Genomic DNA, 27,682 nt, shown 5'->3' with positions numbered 1-27,682 from the left:
TAGATTTAGGCATTTTCCAACACCCCCTCCTCCCCCAGCCCCGAGACTCAATTTTATTTTCTAGCTTTCAGTGACACCTGGTGGCCTCACATGCTTTGCAGGGAAAGCAAGCCTTTCCCATACCATGCCTCTCTAGCTTCTGTGTTACATTTGGTGTGATAGATTTCACTTCTTTGCTAGGAAAAGAAATATTTTTAAATTTTTAAAAATTAAAAAAAAATTGTTTAAATTTATTTCCTGTTTTCTATGGCTATTCACCTCTTCTTTCACATTCCTTCTGGTTTTTGTTGTAATTAAACTCACTCTGGTGACTGGGGAGAGAAGTGGCGACCAGATGACCCTGAGATAAATCAGATATTCTAGACTGTGATCTGCCTTCTTAACTGCAGATTTTATTGTGTGTTTAGGGACAGGTGGAATTCAAACTAAAGGAGTGTTTAGTCTGACTCTATTTTCCTTTGCCCAGGAGCTCATAAAGAAACTGTCTGGAAAGTAAAATTGAGCCAGTGTGGAAATGGCCTTTTCTAAGTCTGTTAGCATCTTAGGGTACCAATGGAGCATTGTCTCTCCTCTAAGAGCTAATAGGTACAAACATTGATTTAGGGGAAAACAAAAGATAAATGATTTTTGTTCTACTTATACCTTCAACAATTGGATGCTGTCCACCTACTTGGTAAGGGAAGGTCTTGACTTAGTCTACAGAAAAAATTAGCAATTAAATCAGCAAACACCTAAATATTTTACCAGCTAACTGGACATCCCTGAGTGAAGACAACTTGAAACATAAAGTTGACCATCACAAAGAACCTCAAAATCATTGACAGAATATTCATTTTCCTCTTTTTTCACGGGAACAAATAGGATTAATTGTGCTTCTTGTTTGGCGTTCTTAAAGTCACTATGAAATTCCTCATACTGCACAAAAGGAAAAAGTCTGTGTTGATCTCTAGGATATGACTGTTTTTCCAATTAATTTTGCATACTGTTAAACATTTATACCAGAGAGAGAAAGAGGCTGGCCCCTTCATGACTGTAGAGACTGTGTCATGATTAGATAGCACAATTTGAGGCCCAGGATGCAATAAAATGACAATACCTCCTCCCTGGCCAAGACCATGAGGTCTGACTGGATTGTGTGCAGGTCCTATGAGTCCAGGATCACTCTGGTGGGAAAGACATACACCATGGCTGGAGCAGGGACGGAACTGGTCTTATCTGGGCACCAAGTTATGACAGGCAAAAAGTGACAGTAAAGCCTTTTTACTGGTCTCTCTCTTTGTCTTAAATTTCCATCTCATTGTGATTAAGCAATGTAGGGTAAGAACCTAGAAAACTCCAATGGTATTTGGCACAGCATTGGGACAGATCACAGCAGTGCTGAAGAAACATACATGGAAAATCCCTTGTTCTGCAGTAGCCCAGTGTCTGTCTTCCCAATGGGCTAATATACAATCTTGAAGGCAAGATTACCCATTTTTATAGCCTCAGCAACTGACACCAGAAGGTACACAATAAATGGACAAAAGTCAGGGCTATATGGGGGCGCTGGTAGATGAGTCTAGAGGGGTGCATTGACAAAGGGTTTCATTGAACAAATTCTGACTAACTTGCAATTGTTTGAAAACCAGTTGCAATATTATTTACTTGAATATCTGTAATTTATTTGAATATCTGAATCTGAAGTGATAATATCAACTCAAAAACCGGGAAAGATACATAGACATTACCTGTGCTAATGAGTACAAAGTTTTGATAAAACAAGTACTCTTTAGAACTTTATGAATTCCACCAACTCGGATAGGGTATTGCTTAGACTGTGTAAAAGGGTGAAGAGTTATAAGTCTCTCAAGATCAGGTGTTCATGTGAACTTTTGGTCAGACAGATCACAGAGGATTCCTGCCTGAATTCTTGGAATGTCCACAGTGCCAGCTGTCTGTGGTTTTGATTAAAGATAGATCTGTATGCCTTACATGCCAGACTTGCAGGCGGCAGAGTTGACACTCTGCCATGAAATGTTAGCAGCCCTGGCTTTTGAGCTTAACACACATGCAGGATCATCCCGTAGCTGGAAGGAAGCTTCTGGGCTGCCTGGGAGCAGGGGAATGGTTTTCCTTTCAAAGTTTTCTTTTTAAAATTCCCTGGCCTTCATCTGCTAAATTTCTAGAGAGGCATTGTATCCTTTTGTAAAAAGTACCCAGGAAACGTAGTGAAACATTTTTGTGGGTGGGCCTACCAGTGCGGCTACTTCTTTTGGCATACATTTTAAGAAGATTGGAAAATGTACCTGCAAAAGAGAACTTTTGAGCCCTGACTTCCTGGCATAAAAGGAGGAGGAAAATTAAGTTTATTAATGAAACTGAATAAAAGAAGTTTCTTCTAACTATATAATATATTGGGTATCCTTTCAAGAATGTATTAGAGAATCTTTAGAACTGTCACATCAATTTCTCCTGTCCTTAAAACATCTTCAATAGGTCTTCACTGTTTTTAGAGTAATATACAAATACTTTAATATGATATTCCAGGCTCTGCAAAATTTGATTCTGAAGTTCCTTTATGGTATTTTAATGCAACTACCATCTGGATATTTTACATAAACAGGATGATATGATATGTGGTCTTATAGGTCTGGCCTCTTTCACTCAGCATAATGTTTTCAAGGTTAATCTGTGCTGTAGCACATATAAGTTCTGTGTTCCTTTTTATACTGTTGTATGCATAGCCCACGTTTTATTTATCCATTCCTGCACTTTGCATGTGGTTTTTTCTAGTTTTTGATATGCGATTGGAGCTGCTATGAATATTTGTATATTACCTTTATTTTAGATAGACATACACAACCGCACACACCCACACTGAGTAGACTGCAGAATTATATGGCAATTTTGTACTTTGTAAGGAACCATGGAACTACTTTCTACAACGACTGCACCATTTTACATTTCCAGCAATGTATGAGGCTCCAGTTTCTCCAATCCTCACCGTGTTATTTTCCATCCTAGGGATTGGACTTGATATTTCACTGTTGTTCTAATTTGTATCTCCCTAATAATGACTTTGTGGCTCTTTACATGTGCTTGTTGGCCATTTCTGTGTCATCTTTGGAGAAAAACCTATTCAAATGCTTTGACCACTTAAAGTTGTCTTGTGTTTGTTATACAGTGAGAGTTCTTTCTGTATTCTAGAATACTATACCTATATCTGATAGGTTTTTCAAATATTTTCTCCCATTGTTTATAGAAGTCTTTCTTGGTGAATTCTTTGATAGGCTTCTAGTTAGAGATGGGTATTTCCTTAATATAAATGTTAAAATGTTCTTGGCCTCTATGCCTGAGATCAAGTTTAGTTTTGTGATCACCCACCTCAAATACCTCAAAACATTACCTTTATTAAACAACTACATGTGAAAATAAAACCAGTGAATAAAGAGAAAACCCAAAATCCTGTGAAGGAATTTTGAACTATAACAAGATTATACCAGAGACCTGAACCATTTGGACTAGATTGAGAACTGATCCAGATTTGACCAGTTTTCACCATCAACAGAAATGGGGCTTTGGAAGTAATCAGGTTCAGTTATAGGGAAGGAGACCACATATTTACATGCTTAAGGTTGTATTTAAAATACACACAGATTGCACCTAAAGATGAGTCTGATTTCAATTTCTAAATTCTTGGAATTGTAAACAATGAAAACTTTCTAGGAAAAACCTTAAATCTAGTATGTAATAATTTCTTTTGCATAAATATCATAGAATATTTAATTCAGTAATCTTTGAATGGAAGAACATTTAAATGATTGCATAATCTGCTCATTTAGTTAAATTTTATTTTTATTGTTTGAATAAATTTCTGAATGTGGATTAATTTGTGTTAATGAAGTTTATATTGTTTAAGTTAGAGGGTGGAGAACTATAGCAAAATTGGGTCTGTTACCTATTTTTTTTGTTATTTTTTTTAAAGATTTATTTATGCATACAAGAACTGGTTTATAGGCCAGAGGTGTGGGGGGGTGAAAGGATTCACCAGAGACAGAGTGGGGAACAGAACAGGTGGATCTACTGAAATTCACTGCTGAGGGGAGTAGCAAGCGAGACAGGAGAGGTCTGCTGTGCCATGTGGGTCAGCTCCCTGATTGGGGATCGAACTCATACTGCAGTGGCTGCTGAGAGCTTAACCCCTTGCCCCACCCGGGTGGCCCTTACCTATTTTTGAAAATGAAGTTTTATTGTAACACAGCCACTCCCCTTTCTTTATATATTATCTATGGTCATTGTTGCAAGAGACTGTTTCATGACTTACAAAGCCTAAAAATTTTACTCTTTACAGAAAACAAGCTTGCCAAATCCCAGACGAAAACTTAAGACAAAATGTATTGGTGTTCTTTTACAATACTGAGTACTTAATTTCCCTTAGAGTTTATTAAGGTCTTATTTCATTTAGCATGTTGCTTTCCAAACATAGTACTTGGAACGTTGCAAAGAAAGAATTGTTAAATATCTTGTCCTCTATGAAATGGAGCTTTAAGTAGGATATTAATCATGGGGCTTAGCTGACATTTATAGATATATAAATGCAATGTTCTTCAGTTTGTCATAAAAACTTAAGTACTTGTTAGAGTAGTTAAAAGGAAATATCTGCTGTTTCATGAGAAGAGATCAATGAAGAATTCTCTTACATCTCTTTTCCTTTTTCATGTACAACCACTCTTATTTTATAGCATGGAACTTCTACCTTCAGAATTAGTTTACATAAAGGGTATTAAATTTAGAACAAGTGGACACCATGATGTCCTGACGAGGAAAATATTACAATACCTTCCTATGAAATGACTTATGATCTTACTAAGATCAAGACCATGTAATAAGTGAACTAAGTGTAAAGCCTGACAACCTATTGATTTTCCTTAATCTAATTTTATATTCTTGTCACATATCTCCTTTTCCAGCTGGGTTAATTTCTTGTCTACATTACATGTTACTCCAGTTTCCCACTTCAGATCTTAGGATATAATGTATAGAACTCCAAGTACTCAATTAAAAAAATTGTGTGGACTGAGTTTCAAGGTTAATCTCTGAATGGCAGCTCTGGAAGTCAAAATTCCTCAAATTGGACATGATTGGAATAAGAATGGTTCTAAAATAAACATTTTAGAAAAAAAGACATTTACATTAATAGAAAAGGGAAATGAATGGTGCTATTTGTACTGTCATGTAATCTTACCAGGAATATCTTTACATATTGATAAATAACTGCAGTCTTTATAAGCTGTGTACCTGACCTGGCACATTTAACCTTTTAGTTGTTTCCAGGTTTTCATTATTAGTCTAGATGTCATCAGAAATATATATACCTAAATATTTGATCAAATATTTTTGTAGGCAAAATTTTGAATTGTAGACTTAAATTTGAGTAGACGAATTACAAGATCAAAAGAACTGAAGAAGATCAATGCTTTTGAGACCTATTACTAAATTATATGCTAAAATTGTTATGCCACTTGATATTCTGTATCAAAGTATACAGTAAAAGAATGCTTTTCTCCCACACCATCACTGCTACCAGTTTATCTAATCCAGTCACTTTTAAATGTCTTCCTGAAGATGACCCAAAAGTAAGGAAAAAATTATATTGTTACTCAGAATACACACATTACATATGCATAACAAAAGTGTGTATACACAAACACACATTAACTAAAATAAAAATCTCACAAAACAATTCTAACCCTTACTGTATGAAATATATTCACTTAAAAAAAATTCTATGCAGGGCCTCCCTGGTGGCACAGGGGTTAAGTCTTAGCACTATCAAGCTATTGCCAGCCACTGTGGTATGAGTTTGATCCCCAGCCAAAGATCTAACCCACATGGCACAGCAGACCTCTTCTATCTTGCCCACCGCTCCCCTCAGCAGTGTATCTCAGTAGACCTGTCTGTTCTGTCTCTGGTGAATCCTCTCACCTCCTTCCCTGCCCCCTGCACCTCTGGCCTACATCCCACTTCTTGTTTGCATAAATAAATAAAATAAATCTTTAAAAAAAAATCCTATGCAATTTCATTAAAAAACCATGCTGGCCTAGACACACTAATTTGATCTTATGAATGAGAGTAAGCTGTGAGAAGTGGTGAATATTTGGACTAAAAGATACAACCTAGGGCCTCCCCTGGTGGCGCAGCAGTTGAGCTCTGGGCTGCAAAGCTTCCCACAGCCTCTGCAGCAGGGGTTCGATCCCTGGCTGTGGGTAAGTGTCCCACATGGCGCGGTAAACCTCTCCTGCCGCCCCCGCTGCTCCCCTCAGCAGTGTATTTTGTCAGTTTGCTGTTCTGTTCTCTGCTCTGGTGAATTCTCTCACCCTCCCGTGCTTCTGACTGTTCCCAGTGCTTGAATGAATGAATGAATGAATGAATGAATGAATGAATGAATAATAAATAAATAAATAAATAAATAAATAAATCTTAAAAAAAAAAAAAAAAGATACAACCTAAAAGGCATCTTATCAACTGGAACACAAGTCTAACAAGATGAAATTTAAGATGAGTATTGAAAGACTCAGCTGTGGTCACCCTCACCCACAACACTGCCACCTATGGCATGTTCTCCATCCAGGTGATGCTGGTCCCGATCACTTGCTAAAAACTTTTCAGCTTCCTAAGATGTTTCTTAATGGGCCCAGCACTTGTTAACCATCAAATGTGTTTTATCCTGTGGCTTTTAAAAATCAATATTGATTTTTTTCAATATGCTTCCTCCAGCAATCTCACATCATTCCTCCGCCTTCTCACTTTTAGGCAGTCGTCTTCAATTTAATTCAGAACTCCTCTCTGTTCTTATAATTATTTGCAGGCTTTTCTGTCAAACTGTCATTGTACTTTCAACTACAGTCATCTGTCACCTTCCCTTCCCTTGTGTGTGCTAATAAATTTCATCCATCTTCTCTGCTTGACTCCTTCCTTAGAGTGGCATTTAGATGTTCCTCAAAACATAAGTCCTATAGCTTATTCCTTACCCCACCGTGACCAGCTATTCTGTGAAATAGATTTTACTGGCTAGTTTTGGCAGAGTCATCAAAACATGTTTTCTTTCTTGGCTCTCAGAATGTGTAATGGTCGTGTCCAGAGTTCAGGAATTCTGCCCATTTGTTTTTCACTCAATTAGCAGTCCGTTGTTTCCAAACTGTAGTCTGAAAGTCTGTGGTCTTCATAGAGACTTTTATGGACTCCCTTAGGGAAAGGAAGGAAATAGCAAGTCCAGTGAGGAAATTCTAGAACTCCCTACCTGCTTCAGTGAAGCTGCCACATTTAATATTTTTTAATATATTGTGTTTCCACATGAAATTCATTTTTTTAAACACTGTCAGGAACTTCCATAGACTTTCTAATTCTAAAAGGGAATTTTAAGAAAATCAGAATTACCACAAAAATTAGTAGATACTGTTAAAAATCCAGCAAGCAATATTAAAGAGGTATTCAGTCTAACTAGGGCATTTATATTGTTCTGTTAACTCCCATATGGGTCAGTGAGTGAGTGGGGCAGTTTTTAAATGATCCAAGAAGACTTATCCTGGTGGGTCTTGATGCCTAATAATAGATCTGAATTTTACATGAGCAGAGTAGAGAACAATCCAGATGTTTCCTTTTGGATAGTTGCCATTTCCTATTACAGCATAAAATAGACTGCAATTGACTTGAAACCTGTACTTGGTTCTTTATTTTGTATTATTTATCTGCCAAATAAAGAAAAATCCATTGCATCTTATCCATAATGGCCCATTTCAATTTTGTGCCAGCATCTCACACCTGACGTTGGGCACTGAGTATTGGTTTTAGCTTTACTGTTTGTGATGGTTCTACCTCTGTAAAAACCATCACAAAGTTCCTGAACACAAAATCCTATGTCTAATGGCTTCCCAGAAGCTGTGTAACATGGATGTTATGAGACTAGTTCTGAACATAGACGCCTGGATTCAAAGCCTAAAATACAACTTCCTGGGTGTGGGTTTTTGGGCAAAATGGAAGATTTTTTTTTGTGTGTGTCACTTTGCTCATCTAAGTTTTGATATGCATGGTATTTGGCATATAGGGGTTTTATGAGAATTACATACACATAAAATGCCTGGTTGTTTAGTAACTTCTCAAGAAAAGTTAATTTTATTATTTCTACATATCTTTTAATGTACTTGAAGTTAAAATTTTATTGTAGAACATCCTACAGGCCTGTATTTCCATGTCAGAATACAAAAAGTGTGAAAATAAAAATACACACACATTCACACATTATGTGGCAATAAATATATTTTCTTCATTTCTTCTTATATTTGAATGTATTATGAGAGCAGAATGAATCAATTCAGTATACTGTTAAAAATATGATACCCATTCTGCAAAGATATTTTTATATCTGGCATATTATAAATACATCAAACATTTTAACAAGTGAAACTTTTAATGAACTAAAGTAGTTTTTTTGTGCACTGATTTCCTCCACCTTGTCACCACTTTTTCCTTCATTGTCATTGCCAATAGATTTTTCTTAAGTGTGTTACAGTAAAGTACTTTCACATTTAGAAATATAAAAAGCAAAGAAGTATGTTGAGTTGGAAAGGAAAATGGATGTCACCTAGCCCATTTTCTAGATCTCATACTTCTAGAAAGGAGAGGTGTCACAATACAAGGTAACTCAGTTCTTAATGACTAAAACTAGAGAAATCTGTGACAGAAATCTAAAGTAATATTTGGTTCTGATTCTTACCTGTTAGGTATCAACAATGCCGTTTAGTAGATTGGTTACTAGTAAGACCACCTCTGTATCTTCAGCTGATCTGTGGATTGGTCCATGTATATTCCAGTCATAACAACTTTTTCTGTCTAGAACAAGAAGTGACTTGCTAATGGCTGTATTTCAGCTTAGAATTTTCAGCAATTTTATGTGACTGGTTATTTCTGTTCCTATTTATCATAATGTGTGGTGTAAATTGACTCCTGAGACTTGGCCTTTATTTAGCATGCTCGATATGATGTCACATCTCTCCATCGCATTGTGACATTAGACGAGGTTGTAGAGACCTGTTTGTATTTGGCAACACAAGAAACCTTTAATTCAAACTTGGACTCATGACCAAAAATGCTTATTTTCTGTTTGCATCCTTAGACTTAGTCTTCCACCCCGCCCCTACCTGAAACCCAAATAGTTGTAGCTCCACTTACTGACCAGCAAGCATATTGCTGATTTTTTTTTCATATTACAGTTTTTAATTGATTTCTCTCTACTATTCAATATTGGTTATACTCAAAGAGATTGAAGGTATTAAAAAAATAGGAAAAAAATAGAGAAAAGGAAGAAAATATATGGCCTTTTATATTGATATTTTGGTCAAAAAGAAATCAACTCATGAATTTTAAGCAAGAAATTGTATTATAAGAACATTAGGTATGTCGTGGAATCCAAGGACAGAGATGATTCTGGATCTCAGAAAAGGCAGAATTTGGGAATTCAAACCCTTGTCAGAACTGATGTTTTTTTTTCCTCTCTGCTCCTCACTCTTTGGGCTTATATTTTCCCTATATGGTAGATCAGCTTTTATTGCTTCTCTACTTAACTGGTGGAACATTGCCACTCATCAACAATTCTTAATTCCTGGGTTTAGTGTGTTACAATTGTTATACCATGGAAAAACTTTCATAATTCTTTTGATTCAGGTCAAAAGAAACTCTCTGGCCAGCAGGGAGGGGATCAGTTGTAACCTGACAGTGTCTGTGACAGCCATCAAATTCCTAGAAAAAGGATGCTGTCTTCCCATTTGCAGCAATGATCACACTTGATATTTTATTCAGAATTTGCCTCTCAAACTGGTTTCAAATTGATCTCTACAATTTGAGATCAATTGTTATGTCCTAAGTTACCCAGCTGAAAGAAGCAAATCTTTCATATATCCTATCTGCCCATCATTCAATTTTCAAAAGATTTATTTATATAATTTGTTGAATGATCTTGTTTATCCATGTTACTGATCAGTAATTCATTTTCTTGTTCCCCTTCCAGTCTCACTATAAAGAACTTTGTTTCCAAACTTTCACCATTCCTCTCCTCTAGCCATTCTGGTTGGCATTCTTTGTACAATTTCTACTTTATGGACTTTGAGTTTTTGAAATGACAATTTCAAGTAAAATTGTTATGAAATTCTAGGTGGCTAGTCAGTTCCATTTTATAAAATCGTAAATTTCCCCTGTATCCTATGCCAAATCCTCTGGTACTGAAACACTTCATTACAGATGGACTGTGATATGTTAAGGAAAAAGAATCTGTTTTCCTATTTTAATTGTGGTATAATTGACATAATAGTTTCATATATGATTGGCTATTTATATATATTGCAAAACAATCATAAATTTAGTCAACATGAATAACCCTACATAATTATAATATTTTTTTCTTAAATGAGACCTTTTAAGATCTGGTCTTATAGCAACTTTCAAATAGACAATATAGTATTTCAAATATATAATATAATAATTACCATCCTGTACATTATTTCTCCAGGACTTATAGCTGGAAGTTTGTACTTTTTAAACCCTTTCATACATTTTACCACTCACCTCATGCTGACTCTACCAGCCACCATTTTGTTCTTAAGATCAGGAACACATGTACATAATATTGTGTCATCTCAAATTGTGACTGTTTTACTTCTTTTTGATTTGAATACATTTCATTTCTTGCCTGATTTCTCTGGCTATGACTTCCAATACTATGTTGAATAAAGTGGCAAGAGTAGGCATCCTTGTCTTGCTCTTGATCATTAAATATGATTTTAGCTGTGGTATCTGGTATAATTTTAAATTTCCAAATATGAGCAATAATAGCTGGTAAAATTAAAAAAAAAACTGGTTAAGATTTTGAGATTGAGTTTAATGTTAATACTTAATTTGCTCACGGCCTAAAAGATCGTAGGTGACTTTGTGTCTCCAGCATCTAGAACATTATTATGTAACAGGTATTCCATAGTGTTTGTTGACTATATCGGGTACTAATAGTTTCTTAACTTTTTATTTTGAGATAATTTTAGGTTTATCAAAAAGTAGCAAATACTGTAGTTCCTCTGCCCTTTAGCCTGTCAACAAAAACTTGGCTCATTTGTCAAAGTCAAGAAATTAGCATTGGTACTCTCTACTAAATGACAAGCTTTATTTATATTTCACCAATTTTGCCACTAGTGCCCTTTTTTCTGTTCATGGATTTAATCTGTGTCACTAGCCAGCATTTTGTACTGTTATTTTAGCCTTTTCTAATATTGGATACTAATTTTAAAGTTTACCTCTAGTGATTTTAATTTTGAAAATAAATTTGTTGTGTCAAAAGGTGTGGAACACTTAAAATTATGTAAAAATTTAGATGTCATTTTTCTCAATAATTACAACTTTATTTCAATTTAGGTTGCCTAGTATCAACACAGTAGAAAAGAAATGTATGACATTTAAAAAATCAAGATCTGGAGGGCCTCTCTGGTGGCACAGGCAGTTGAGCACAGCGCTGTGAAGCTGTCCACAGCCTCTGCAGTGCAGGTTCGATCCTAGCTGGCCGGGGATTTACCCACATGATGCGGCAGACCTCTTCTGTCTGTCCTGCTGCTCCCCTCAGCAGTGTATTTCAGTCAGTCTGCCTATTCTGTTCCCCATTCTGTCTCTGGTGAATCCTCTCACCCTTCTGCACATCTGGCCTGTATCCTGGTTCTTGTATGTATAAATAAATCTTAAAAAAAAAATCAAGGTTTGGAGAGAAACATTTTCACTGGTATTTTTGACCCTTTAAATTCTCTTTATTTAAAGAGAACTGTTTATTGACTTTCATAGTATAGTGTTGGTTTATTTCTTGGCATTGATAATTTAGACTTAACTGGCAAAGTTAACATTGGTTTCTGAAAATATGTGCCTTACAATTTTATGTAAGCAAATTAAATTCCAAAGGAAATACTTTTGGAAATATTAGGGAATTTGGAGTCAATCTTCAGATATTTGAGCAATCTTGGGAGAATTAAAAAAAATTGCCAGATAGGCCCTGTCTTCTCTCTTGATTATTGCTTTGTGTGCTACTTTTCTTCATACTTGTTATTTGTAACCTCTTGTATGTCATATAATTATGTACTGTCCAAAAGTTTTTGGTTTTTCTCCACAAAATAGTGATTTTCCTAAACCATATAGTAAATTATTATTTTTACACTGAATGGTATTGCCCAAAAAAATCTAGCCTAATCCTTGGTACAAACTACATGTTCAAATTGTATGGGGAATATAAAAATAAAATTTATTATATAAAAAAAGATTGTTTAAAAAGTTGAATTCATAGAAGTAGAGAGAGTAGAATGTTGGGTGCTAGGAACTGAAGATATGGGAAAAGGAAGATATTGGTCAAAGAGCATAGACTTTTGTTTTTAACAGGAGTAGAGTCTCAATAAGCACAGCATAGTGACTATAGTTAACAATTCCCCATTGTATACTCACAATTTCTTAAGAGAATGTCTAAGTTGTCTAAGTGTTCTCACCCTCAAGAAAAGATAACTATATGAGGTGATGAATGTGCTAATTAGCTTGTTTGTGGTAATTATTTCAAATGTCTACATATATCAAATCACATTGTATGCCATAAATATATACAATTTTCAATGTTTAAATTATAGACTAATAAAGTTTGGGTGTGTATGGGAGACAAAAGTTTTTGTCATGGATTCATTAACAGGAGAACTGTCAGAAAAAAAAGCTGTGAGGTGGTCACTAAAAATCTTCGACTTCAGTTTAAATCCCCTACTGCCATCTGGAGGACACAGTGAAAACTGCAGCCAGCTCTGAGCTGCCCAGAGTGAGGGCTAGGCAGGTTCGTGAACGCAGGGGGAAACATGCAGTTTTAAAAGGAACATGAACTGAGGCAATTATTCAGATGATTAAATTAAAAGGAATTATGCCTTAAATGTCTTAATTTTTGAAACAATTTCAAGCAAAATTACTAGATAACTGTCCTGTACTTGATTAGGTAAAAGTGGAGGGACACTAAAGAATCTGCGATGTCAAAATAAGGGGGTTGTAATTGTATGGGGAATATAAACATAAAATTTAAATTAAAAAAAAAGGATCTGTGATGTGTGCTAACATCTTCAGTTTATAAGGATAAGCATCTACTTTATTCAAGTACTTATTTTCTTTCTTTTATAAAATTGTAACATTGGTTTTTAACACTGTGTGTGATTTAGGGTTGAAGGTCTATGGCGACCGCACCCTGAATGCACCTGATCTCATTTGTTTAGTGATATAGGGTCACACATCTTCAGATATTAGCACACCACACCCACTGCCAGAGCACCAGAGCCCTTCACCAGAGTCCACCACACCTCCTCCCCTTTGGCTCTTAACCCTAATTGAAGCTTCAATTCTTCAGTTAGCTATTTTCTTAAAATCTGTGATGCTTGGGTTAGAAACAAGAAGACTATTGATAGTAAAGGAGCAATAAAGTAAGATCAGCTAAAGGAGGATTGCTTTGCTCATGAACAGATGCATTCCCCTTGGCAGCTGTGCTTTGTATCCTCCTATAAGGAGCACAAAAGGGTAGGATCTGTTTCTGGCCAAATAAATTTTAGCATCATTCTTTTTTCTTTGACCCTCTGCCTCATTAGAGATCTGTACCACTCTCTTTATTTTTAAATTTTACAGAAAATTTGAAAAGTCCCTTTCTCTACATTCATGCTAGATTCTATCTGGTGACTTTGCCCCTCCAAGGTGTCCATCAGACAGTAGGTCCTGTGAGTGCTGACTGAAGCAATGCACCCTTCCTGTCCTTCAGCTGCCTTTGTGGGCTGTTTGTCTCTTAAGCATTTTTATCCTCATGAAACACACTTTCTCATTACAGTGTCTTTTTTGACATGTCATGAGTATTGTTCTCTGTAACAATCATATCATGTCTGCCCTATTGTTTAGTCCACACCCCTTCATCTCTCATCTCCAGTCTTACTTGATTCTTCAGTGCATGGCTTTATACTTCCAGATGTCTCAAATTTCAAGAAATGCAGCTGTCTTTTCTTCATTGCTGTGCATTGCCAGCCAGATATTGGGAATACTTATAATCATGATGGATGCATTTTCCACATCAGAGTTTTTAATGGGCATGAATATACATCCCAGGATTGATGAAAACATTAGAACAGTGTCAAGGGTAGCCCACCCAGGGGAAGGCTGGTTCTCTGCAGGCAGTTTCCTCAGTATGGAGTAGACTATTCCCAGTTACAGAGATTTGCTGCTCATTAGGCAAGTGTCTTGAACTTTGCTTCTGTTGCTTGGGTTGTTTCATTCCTGTCTGATACTGCACAGAGCTGTGCAAATGCAGACTGCAAATCTCCATACAATCCCTTTGAAAGCTAAGCTTCCTTAAAAACAGCAAACATGTTATGTGAGACAAGTACCAGCCCTTGGTTGGATTTTATGCTGGTGAGAAGAAAAGTGTTCAAAGAAGATGCTGGAAGGCCTCTTTTCCAGTGTCCATTCAAAGATCAAGATCAGTTTGCTTTCAATTATACATCTAAAGTAAACTTCCCCCATCTTTATTTGGTCTTGTGCTTTACATTTGGAGTGATGGCACCTTCTGTGCTCTCAGTTTATCATCTATTCTGTCTTCCAAAGCAGTGGTACATCTCAAGGGCAGCCCTGCTGCTAAGCAATGTTTTAGAAATCTATGGGGGTGTTTGGTGGTTGTCGCAGTGACTGAAAGGGGCCATCTCGGTATTCCGAGAGTGGGAACTCAGGGTCTGGTTATCTAACAATGTTCTGGAAACTCCTGATTAACAAATCATTTAAGGTTCATTGTATTGCTGACTTTTAGAAGATTCACCAGACATTCACATATTTATATTTAATTTGAATTTTTATACTTATATTTTGTATTATAACTAGTTATAACAAATGCTAAATTGTTTTATGTACTTGCATGTAAGCACATTGTATTTTTATGTAGCCATAATACCAACTGAATTTGCTAGAATGCAACCAATTATATACATTGAGAAAGATTTTACTTTGTTTCTTTGGGAAAGTTGCCAAGAGTTGTTCATGGTTAAATCTCAACCTTGATAACAATGCTGCTTTGTGGTATTTGAGTAAAAGATGCAACATACCTGTGTCTATCTGCATTCTTGACTATTTAGATCATTACTCTTGCCTGAGTATTTGTAGATTGAATTGTGCATTGTTTTACTGTAAATTGTTTTTCTCCTTTGTATAATGATTATTTTTTTTTAAATTCTATCTGTAGGTGGACTATATTTTCTATAAATTGTATTTCAGAATAGTGAAGTAGGAGTTACATAATCATCTTTAAGAGTAGGTATTCGATTTGATAGGTTTAAAAACCATTGATCTATGTAGAAAAGCATGATGATTTCAGTACAAAGACTATGGGAGTTCTGGTGGTACAAGGGGTTAAGACGCAGCCTATGAAACAGCCACTGTGCACGCAGGAGTTTGATCCGGGCCAGGGAGCTGACCCACATGGCACATGACTCTCCTGCTGCTCCCCTCAGCAGTGTATTTCAGTCAATCTGCTTGTTCTGTTCCCTACTCTGTCTCTGGTGAATCCTCTCCTCCCCCTGCACCTCTGGCCTGTTCCCCAGCTCTTGTATGCATAAAAATAAAATAAATATTAAAAAAAAAAAAAAACAAAATACCCAAAGACTATGGGAGTTGGTCCTGGGCTTGAGTCCCTCTCCAGTACTTAAATGGTACAAGAACTTGGGGAAGTAATTCCCATTCTGTATGATTTTCTTTGTCTATGACATAGTTAACTTGAAGAGTTGGGTGTGATTATGTAACTATCCTCTGCAGAAAGGGCTTAATTCAAGGCTGAGACCAACAAAATAAATTGTAATAAATACACACAAATACACACAAAAAATGCTAATCAAGTACAATTATTATACACCTTGATTAATTTTATGTTCATTTTTGTTTTATCTTGTTCACTGTTTTCACTCGATATTTTTCTCACATATAAGTGAAGTCATGCAGTGTTAATTTTTCTCCTCTGACTTATTTCACTAGTCATCTACCCCAAACCTTGACTCCTTTCTTTTTTCAATGGTGTCTGCAAGCATCTGTTTCATTTTTTTGTTCTTTGAGTAATTATTACTAGACTATTAGATTTTCCAAAGTATTTTGAACTTAGAGTATGAAATATAACTTGTCAAACTCTGTTAATGTTCCACAGTTTGAAGTACAAAATCAATCACTTAAAAACATATTTGAAACATGTATGGGATGGAGAAAGTTTATAATTATTACAGGAAATTATCTTAATTATAATAAATAGTTACAGATTGCACTTTGTAGATTTACTTGGATGGTAAATGAATTTAAGATTAAGTCTGAGTCATCTTCTGGAATTGAAACAAATGTGAAGTTTTATTGGTGGAGAAAAGATGAGGTTGCAAGATATGAAAGTGAGATGGCTTTGATTAATCAAGTAATTGATTCCAACTAAGTAATTCAACTTAGTTCCTTGGTAGATAGCCTGTAGGTGTCCTCCAGCATTGTCACACTAACGTTTAAAGCTCAGCCTTGCTGAAAGAAGTTATCACATTTATTTAAGGTAAGCCAGAGATGCTTACTTAACAATGGCATTTTTTCAGGGGAATAGAACAAGCGTTAATGAAATTTATATGGAACCACAAAAGACCCCTCAAAGCCAAGATAATCCTAACAAAAATAAAATGAAGGTATCACACAACTAGACTTCAAACAATACAGTGTTGCAAAGTGCTTTGTTTTTGTATATGGTGTGAGATAGTGTTCTAGTTTCTTTTTTTTACATATGTGATAGTGGAGGGATTGTTTTCTTGATTTCTTTCTCTTCTACCTCATGGTTTGCCAATTCTATGTACTGATTGACTGTTCTAGTAGTTTTTAGTGCAGTCTTTAGAGTTTTCTATGTATATTACATCATCTTCTAAGAATGATAGTGTACTTACATCTTTCTTGCTCCTAAAATGCTCCTGTTAGGATTTCTAATACTATCTTGAACAGTAATGGTGAATGTGAACTTCCTTATCCTATACTTGATCTTACAGGAAACACTTTGTTTTTTCACCATTGATTATGATGTTAGTTGTGGGTTTCCCATATATGGCCTTTATGTTGAGGTATAGTCTTTATCCCATTCTATTAACTGGATGTTGAATCTTGTCAAATCATTTGCCTGCAGCTATTGATATGGTTATATGATTTTTATATTTCCTTTTGTTGATGAGGACAATGACAAAGATTTGCCGATGTTGAACTATCCTTCATCCCTAGAACAAATCCTACTTAGTCATTAATATATGAATATTTCAATTTATAATCAAATTCAGTTTTCTAAGTTTTTGTTGAAGAATTTTTTCATCTATATTCATCTGGGATATCGGCATTTAGTTTTCTTTTTTTTTGCAGCATCCTTGTCTGTTTTGGGTATTAGAGAAATGTTGACCTCATGAAATGTTTGGAAACATTCCCCCTCCCCCACTTTTTTTTTTTTTTTTTAACTATTTGAGATGTCCAGGTATTAGTTTGAAGTTTTGGTAGAATTCAATAGTGAAACCATCTGGTTCTGGGCTTTTGCTTTTTGGGAGAATTTTGGTTACTCTCCCAATATTTTGGCTTGCAGTTGATTTGTTCAGGTTTTTTATTTCTTCCTGGTTCAGTCTTGGAAGTTTGTATGTTTTAAAATTTGTCCATTTCTCCTAAGTTATTCAATTATTTTTTTTGGCATAAAGATCTTCCACATAGTCTCTTCTGAACAATCCTTTCTGAGATTTATGTTCTAAATACTGATTTTATTTATTAGGGTTCCCCCCGTACCTTTTTTTTCCTTAGCCTAGCTTGAGGTTGGTCTATTTTATTTATGGTTTCAGCTTTTGGATTCATTGATTGTTTGGAGTGTCTTTTAAAATCCCATTTCATTCATTTCCGCTCTAATTTTTATTTCCTTCTTCCTATTAGCTTTTGGTTTCATTTGTTCATCTTTTTCTGATTCCTTAATGTGTAAGATTAGATGATATAAGATCTTTGTTTCTTGATGGAGGCCTAGATTGCTATATACATCCCTTTTATGACTGCTTTTCCTGCTTCCAGAAATTCTGGTAACTTGTGTCTTCATTTCACTGGTTGTGTCTATGACAGATATCATCTTGGCCTTCCAAGAAGTCAGCCAAAAGAACCTACATGGAAGGAACTTCATTACTCTAACATGCTTACTAATAAAAGTGAATGTGCATCAGTTGATCTTTTTCTGGTGAGAGTATTACTATATTCTAATGCTCTGGAGCTATAAGAATAAATGAATAGAAGCATTAACAAAAGATTAGAGCTCAACGATAACCTAAGAAGTAGGGTAAGCCACATAATTTATCAACAAAACCAGAACTTGTTGACAGTGAGAAATGCTATAACGTCAGAAAAAAACAGGTATCAACTGGGACTATTTTGGGATATATGGTCATCAATCAAGAGGTCAGCCAGTCAAACGTTTTCATAGTAAACATTAGGAAACAAAACCACAAAGATTTACAATTTAGTGACGTCACAATTCATTAGGAACCAAAGCAGGGCTGAAGCCAGCTCTTGATGAAGTGTAAGTCTGTTTCTCCTATATACCTACTTTCTTTTAAACTACTACTCTTACACATATCTGTGCTTACCTCTGAGAGGCTAAACTTTCATCTTTGTTGAATATAAAGGGAAATATGAGATCAAAGGTACATTCTTTGCCTTCAGCTTATTCTCGACCTTTATGCCCTCCTGCCTGCACATACACAGAATAGGAAAAAATGAAAGAAGTACAATAGTTATTCATTACCTGCATCCCATTTTTTTTAAAGATTTTATTTATACAAGAGCTGTGGTACAGCCCAGATGCGTGGGAGGGTGAGAGGATTCACCAGAGACAGAGTGGGGAACAGAATAGGCAGATGGAGCAAAGACACTGTTGGGGGGAGCAGCGGGCGAGACAGGAGAGGTCTGCTGTACCATGTGGGACCCTCGCCAACTGGCCGGGATCGAATTGGCGCTGCAGAGGCTGCAGACAGCTTCACAGGGCAGCACCCAACCGCCTGCGCCACCAGGGGAGGCCCAGCACCTCATTGTTTTAAAGGTAACATTACTTCATTTACTTTAGTCTTACTGTTCTCCAAAACCTGATTTCAGGGCATGGTTCCCTATTCTTTCTTAGTGCAGGCAAACTGGGGACTCTGTATAAAAGCTGATTTAGTACTTTTCAATATTACATGTCTTTTATGGTAACATTGCTTGTTTGTATAACTGTTATTTAAGCACTAAAGTTCAGTCCCTCTTTCTTTGTAACCTGTGCTACCATATGCACCCTGGAAGAAATCATACTTCCTGGGGAATTTGCACAACACAGGATATGCATTTAAGTCCCCAGTATTGATGGAACTGAATTCTGGGGGTGCCTGAGGGTGCCATTAGTGCACCAGTCATGATTAAGGGCTGTATAGTTGGGAAACTTTTTGATCCACCAAGCACAGTGACTTGTGATCCCATACATTAGGATTTTTCAGCCCTTCAGCATGGCTGTGGATGTCATTGCACCATATCCCAGGGCATCTGTGGTCTTAGCAGATGGGAAAACATGTGGCAAACATTTGATTTTACTTGTCAGTACTTTATGGAAAACAAGAGATCTGATGCTAGCAAGAGTCAACTTTTTTAAATAACAAAACTGATTTGTTAAAATGAACTTTATAAAAATGCCTCAGCTTATAATAGCTATTTTGTGCAATCAAAATAAGAACGTGTTATTTTGAATTTAAGTCACCCAAATAAAATAAGTTTTACCTAAAAACTACAGCCAAGCCAGAAAATTAAAAAGTGAGTTTGTGGGAGCTACTATTACTGGAACACTGTCCACATACCACAGAGCATTATACAATTTATAGGTCTTAAAAAATTAATCCCTTTAACAACATAGTAAAATACACATTGTTATGATAATATTTTAGATGCGGTAACTAAGCCTCACAAAGTTTCAGTTCATTGCCCAAGACCACATAGCAAGTAAGTGATGGAACCTGGGGTTAATTTGGGTTATTCTCAATCCAAAGCATACACCATGTTTCTCACCTAAATCATAGGCAAAAGTAATGCAGTTCAAGCAAGTAATAGCTTAAGCAGATGTTTATATCAGCTATAAACTGGATTTTCCCTATAGCATCCAAAAACTAGTTTTGTAAAAAAATGACTATGGGGAAGTCACAACCATCATCAAGATGGTTAACCACCACTCTCTGCCCTACTGCCTCTAGCACACTCAGAGCACACATGGAGAAGCAGCTTGAACCCATCACTGCAATTTGAAACATCTACACTTGTGGTTTTCTGTTTGGACAGCAGACTGAAACCACTGTTTTCTCTGTCAATGGTGTCTTAACATATTTGGCAAATCTCATGCAACTGGCAGCCATACTGGGCTCTCCCTGCTTCTCCATTTTAGTGTTTTAGGCATTTGGTACAGAGAGTAAAGAAGAAAAAAAAAGCAGTGATTCCAAATGTAGCATACAGATTTGATGATGGTGTATGTGTCCTTGTTCATATACTGTAACAGAAACAAATGTGCATAGACAGGGACTTTATATCAATAGTTTGTTTTTTTAACTCTTGTCCTTGTATCTTCCCCACTGAAGAATGGATTTGGATACTTGACAAAGAGTATACCTCCCCCTGAGTTAGACATTTCTCTGCATTTCTCTTGCTCTCTCCCAATCCATTATCACAAAAGAATATGGTTAAAATCATTACAGGTCTGAAAACTGAAGCAACAAAGGAAGGAAATCATGAGGTCAATTTGTACATATTTTTTAATTTTTATTTTCATTTTTTAATTTTTTAAATCATTGTTTTTTTAAAAGATGTATTTTTTTGGAAAAAAAACTGGCTTTATTCACAGATTATGTAATTGTCTATGAACAAAATATCAAGCAATCTACAAAAAACTGCTGGAACTAATAGGTGAGTTAGCAAAGTTAGAAGACACAAGATCAGTTTTTTTTAAATTTAAATTTTTTTATTTTTATATTCCCCAAACAATTGCAACCCCTTTATTTTGACCCCAATCCCTCCCTCTCTGCCCCCCTCCCCTCATAAAGTGTCTCTGGTTCATAGTTGTTTGTTGATTATGATTTTCACTTTCTTATAGATATTCATTTTCCTGGTCCCTTATTTAAGTTTTCTAGATTCCTGCTATGACTGAGACCATCCAGTATTTTTCTTTTTCTTTCTGGCTTATTTCGCTGAGCATGATCCCTTCCAGCACCATCCATGTTGCTGCAAATTGCATGTGTTTATCTTTTTTGAATGCTGATTAATATTCCATGGTATATATGTACCACATCTTTTTTTTTGTTCTTATAATAGATTTTATTTTTATATTCCCCATACAATTGCAACCCCCCACATTCTGACCCCAATCCCTCCCCTCCCGCCCCCCACCCCCCAAAAAGTGTCTCTTGTTCATAGTTTTTTGTTGATTTTGATTTTCACTTTCTTATAGTTATTCATTTTCCTGGTCCCTTATTTAAGTTTTCTAGATTCCTGCTATGAGTGAGACCATCCGGTATTTTTCTTTTTCTTTTTGGCTTATTTCACTGAGCATGATCCCTTCCAGCGCCATCCATGTTGCTGCAAATTGCATGTGTTTATCTTTTTTGAATGCTGAGTAATATTCCATGGTATATATGTACCACATCTTCTTGATCCAGTCATCTAGTTTTGGGCATTTGGGTTGATTGCAAAGCTTAGCTATTGTAAACAGTGCTGCTATAAACATAGGGGTGCAGGTGCTCTTTGAAGTTGATGTTTCTGTGTCCTTTGGGTAAATACCTAGGAGTGGAATTGCTGGATCATATGGAAGCTCTATGTTTAGTAGGTCCAGAAATCTCCACACAGCTCTCCATAGTGGTTGGACCAGTTTGCACTCCCACCAGCAGTGCAGGAGAGTTCCTTTTTCTCCACAACCTCACCAACATTGTTGTTGCTAGTTTTTTTAATATGTGCCATTCTCACTGGTGTAAGATGGTATCTCATGGTAGTTTTGACTTGCATTTCCCTGATTACAAGGGGTGTTGAACATTTTTTCATATGCCTGTTGGCCGTTTGCATTTCCTCTTCAGAGAAGTTTCTTGTTAGCTCTTCTGCCCATTTTTTCACTGGATTATTTTCTTTGTTGTTGTTGAGTCTCATCAGCTCTTTGTAGATTTTTGTGATCAGTCCTTTATCATTAGTGTTGGGTGGAAAAATGTTCTCCCAGTTGGTGGGGTTTCTTTTAGTTTTTGTTACTATCTCTTTTGCTGTGCAGAAGCTCTTTAATTTGATGTAGTCCCAGCTGTTGATCTTTGCCTTCACTATCACTGCTTTGGGTGATGTGTCTGTAAAGATGTCTTTGATGTGCATATCCCGTAGTGTTTCGCCTATATTTCCTTCTATATATTTTATGGTTTCAGGTTTTATGTCTAGTTCTTTAATCCGTAAGAACTGGGATACAGGCCAGAGGCACAGGAAGGTAAGAGGATTCACCAGAGACGGAGCAGGGAACTGAACAGGCAAACGGACCGAAACACACTGCTGAGGAAGCAGCAGGCGAGACAGGAGAGGTCTGCTGTGCCATGTGGTTATCTCTCTGGTTGGCCGGGAATCGAACCCACGCTGCAGATGCTGAAGACAGCTTCATAGCACTGTGCTCAACCCACTGTGCCACCGGGGAGGCCCTCATTGTTCATTTTTAGACAATATTTGCTTCCTCCCACCCCCTCAGGTGTAGCCCCCATAGAATTTCCTTCACCAATGCACCTGTGTACCATCACCTCAGTCCCCTGTGTTCCTCCCTTCCTCCCTGTGATCCCTCTCCCTCCTCCTCCCCTGCAGTAGGTCTGATTTATAATTGTCTGTTTTTGCTTAGTTGTGTTTTGTAATTTGCACATATTTTAAATTAGTGGTTTCTAAATAAGGATGTGGCAATTGTTTGTCAAATAACTGTCAGATAATCTTATTTGTACTAAGCTTAATACACTCTGTTATGTAACTTCCTCATAAGAATAACAGTAATTCTAGGCTGTAAAGGTAAAACAATTTTGATCTTAGGCAAATTGTTAAGTTACTATCTGATGAATTCTATCATCATTTTTCCTGCACTGATTTTTTTTTTTTTCTGTATGCATGGTCATGCTACTTTGCCATGTGAACTATTCTTTTTTCTTTTTGAACTTTGTCTTTTTATTTTTTTAAATATTTTATTTTATATAATTCTTACATCATTTTTCATTTTTGCACAGTGTATGCATTTTCATTTTGCTTATATTCCCCACACAATTGCACCGCCCCTTATTTTGACCCTAATCCTTCCTCTCCCCGCCACCACCTCCCACCCCCCGCCTGTAGTGTGTCTCTGGTTTGTTGCTGCTTGTTGATTTTGATTTTTACTTTGTATTAATTAGTCTTTTTCCTGGTCTCTTACTTAGATTTTCTAAATTCCTGCTATGAGTGAGACCATCCAGTATTTTTCTTTTTCTTTCTGGCTTATTTCGCTGAGCATGATCCCTTCTAGCTCCATCCATGTTGCTGCAAACTGCATGTGTTTATCTTTTTTGATTGCTGAGTAATATTCCATTGTGTATATGTAGCACATCTTCTTGATCCAGTCATCTGTTTTTGGGCATTTGGGTTGTTTCCATAGCTTAGCTATTGTAAACAGTGCTGCTATAAACATAGGGGTGCAGGTGTCCTTTGGAATTAATGTTTCTGTGTCATTTGGGTAAATACCAATACCAAAGAGTGGAATTTCTGGATCATATGGAAACTCTAACTTTAGTAGGCTGAGAAATCTCCACACAGCTCTCCATAGTGGTTGGACCAGTTTGCACTCCCACCAACAGTGCAGGAGAGTTCCTTTTTCTCCACAACCTCGCCAACATTTGTTGTTGCTTGTTTTTTTAATGTGTGCCATTCTCACTGGTGTTAGATGGTATCTCACGGTAGTTTTGATTTGCGTTTCCCTGATTACAAGTGATGTTGAACATTTTTTCATATGCCTGTTGTCCATTTGCATTTCCTCTTCAGAGAAGTTTCTTTTTAGCTCTTCTGCCCATTTTTTGACAGGATTATTTTCTTGTTGTTGAGTCTCATCAGCTCTTTGTAGATTTTTGTGATCAGTCCTTTATCATTAGTGTTGTGTGCAAAAATATTCTCCCAGTCGGTATAGTTTCTCTTTGTTTTTGTTATTGTCTCTCTTGCTGTGCAGAAGCTCTTTAATTTGATGTAGTCCCAGCTGTTTATCTTTGCCTTCGCTATCACTGCTTTGGGTGATGTATCTGTAAAGATGTCTTTGAGGTGCATATCCTGTAGTGTGTCGCCTATATTTCCTTCTATATATTTTATGGTTTCAGGTCTTATGTCTAATTCTTTAATCCATTTCAAGTTGGTTTTGTGCATAGTGTGAGGTAGTAGTCAAGCTTCATTCTTTTGCATGTAGCTACCCAGTTTTCCCTGCACCATTATTCAACAAACTTTCTTTGCTCCTTTGTCAAAGATTAGTTGACCATAAATCTGTGGGTTTATTTCTGAATTTTCTATTTGGTTCCATTGGTCCGTGTATCTGTTCTTGTTCCAATACCATGTAGTTTTGATGATTGTGGCTTTGTAGTATAGTTTGAAGTCTGGGCATGTGATGCCTCCACTCCCTTCTCTTTTTTTTTTTTTTTTTTTTTCAGGAGAGCTTTAGCTATTCAGGGTTTTTGGTGATTCCACATGAATTTCATCAATAATTGTTCTATTTCTTTGAAGAATGTCATTGAAATTTTTTTTGAAATAGCATTGAATCTGTAAATTGCTTTTGGTAGAATAGCCATTTTGATAATGTTAATTCTTCCAGTCCGTGAGCAGGGGATGTCTTTCCATTTCTTTGTGTCTTCTTTTAACAGTGTTTTATAGTTTTCTTTGTTTAGGTCCTTTACCTCTTTTGTTAGGTTTATTGCCAAGTATTTGATATTTTTTGTTTCAATAATAAAAGGGATGTTTTTGATTTCTTCTTCTTCAGATTTATTGTTTGTGTATAGGAAGGCTACTGATTTTTGTGTGTTGATTTTGTATCCTGCCACTTTACTAAACTGATTGATTAGTTTTTCTGTGGCGTTTTTGGGGTTCTCTATGTATATTATTATATCATCTGCGAATAGTGATAGTTTAACTTCTTCCTTCCCTATTTAGATTCCTTGTATGTCTTTCTCTTGTCTTATTGCTCTGGATAGGACTTCCAGTATTATATTGAAAAGCAGTGGTGAGAGTGGACATCCTTGTCTTGTTCCAGATCTTAATGGAAATGCTTTCATCTTTCATGTGAACTATTTTAGTCTCATAGATCTTAGTTTCTTATTAAGGTCAGTGAATGGTATGCCCCTTAATATCAAATCAGGAACATAATATAATAGAGTCAGGATGTACTGATCCTGGATATAAATGGATTTACGACTGAAATTCATTGCTCAAATTTATCTCGGTTGTGTTATAGAAAAGTAGGCAGCTATTTTTTATTGGATAATGAAATATTTTCACATTTCCATGTTAGAGCAACTTCACGCTTAGCAACCTGCCACTTCCTTCTGAAGACACTGGACTTGAACTTTGTCTCCATACAAGCACATTGGGGAGAATCCCATTTGCTGATTAGGTAGAAGGCAAAGTAAAAATACTGAATTGATATGATACTTTAGGTAGTCAGGTGCTTAATTTATAAAACTCCAGATAATTTAAAACCTTTATTTTGCATGATGTTGAAATTAACAACAGGTACATTTTTATGCTGTCTTGACTATCAGCTTCATTTTTGGCTTTGCCAATTCTATACACTGGAATAAACTACTTAATTACTCTGACTCAATTACCTCATTTATAAAATGTACTGGTAATAGTACACCCCATGGGGTGGTTATGAGTATTACATAAGTTAATATCTCTAAAGAACTGAGTGTTAATTACATGGATTTATACAATATATTAAATGTATACATAAAATTTCTATAAAATATCATTTTAAGCATAAAAGCTGAAATGACATTTGATTACAGTACTTTTTTCTAAATTTAACTCCAAATTATTCACATGTTTTTAATTTACTTATTTCTACCCATTTTAACGTTTGTTCATTTCAAATTCAACTATCTACATGAAAAGAAATGCATAATTTCTTATAAGTAGACTGTTGAATACTGGTGACTATGATGTGATTAAGGATTTATTGGTCAAAAATTGACTAAGTTATTGGTCAAAAATTTGAGAAGATCATAGGACCTGGGTTTGTATCTTCCAAAATGAATTTTGCTAACATGAATTATCTGCTAGTTTGTCTTGTTCTTGACGGTGTGTATCTGATTGCTTTCTCTATACAGAGCTGAAAACCTACATTTATAGCTGAGATATTATCAATCTAGTAAATTCAGCTCTAACCCAATTTTCATCTTAAATCTCATTAATCTTGTCTCCAAATTTTAATTGCCTGGATGGAAAAGATTGGGGTTTTCATCCACTACATAAACATTACTCACCATTTGGTTTAATCAAACCCTTCATTGCCTTGATGGAATTTATTTTATTGACAGCTTTCTCAGTTCCTCTGCTCCTCCTTTTAATCTATTCTTAGCTAAGATTGCACTATCATGTCTGACCATTGTCAATCTTGGACAATGGTATTAGACCGCTCTTAGCAAAGTTTTATAACTTTCCTGCTGGCCCTCTTCACCTGGAATACCTTGGGTCATATGCTTCTCTCTCTCTTATCAAACAGTTCATCAAAATCTGAAAGAACTTACTAATATACTCTAACCTCTGACATTTCCTATGCACAGCCTGGAATTTCTATCTTTAGTCATATGATCTGGGTCTCAAAACACAACATAGGGTAGCTTAATCAAGCAACTTTTCTGTTTAGAGTAGCAAGAATTGAAACTTTCGCAGTGGGTAGTATAAGAAAACCTAAGTGTTTCTCATCCAGTCTCCACTCAGTTTTCTTCCCATTTTAGCTTTTCACATTGAGGTTCCTACATCCAAGGATCAATTTCTATATTATTGTAGTTAAGACTCTTGGTTGCCGGCAATAGAGGATTACTCTGGCAAACAGAAGTTTAAAAGAAAGGATTAGGTTTACCAGAAAAATGCTGTAGTAACTCATAGAATCAAAGGAAAAAAAGAACAATTTAGCTTTGGGGAAGTGTGGCTTTTCTCATTAGTGTTCTGTCATTTTGATGACATAGCTTGAAAAAAATGTTCATTAATTATTGAAGCCCAACTCTACTTGCAAAATATTCTTTAGAACTCTAGAAAGCTTCATCAAAATTCAGTGGTTCTCTTTAGTCCAAAACCCCCCTTCATTTTACATTAAGAAAACTGATCTAGGGCCTCCCTTGTGGTGCAAGGGGTTAAGCAGTGCACTATGAAGCAATCCACAGCCCCTGCAGCATGAGTTCAATCCCTGGCCAGCCAGGGAGCAACCCACATGTGCGGCAGAGCTCTCCTGACTCACCCGCTGCTCCCCTCAGCAGTGTGTTTCAGTCACTCTGCCTGTTCTGCTCCCCGCTCTGTCTCTGGTGAATCCTCTCAGCCCCCCGCCCCGCAT

This window comes from Talpa europaea, assembly GCF_964194135.1.
Source record: "Talpa europaea genome assembly, chromosome: 3".
Taxonomy (NCBI): domain Eukaryota; kingdom Metazoa; phylum Chordata; class Mammalia; order Eulipotyphla; family Talpidae; genus Talpa; species Talpa europaea.
Note: the sequence above shows the minus strand (reverse complement) of the source record.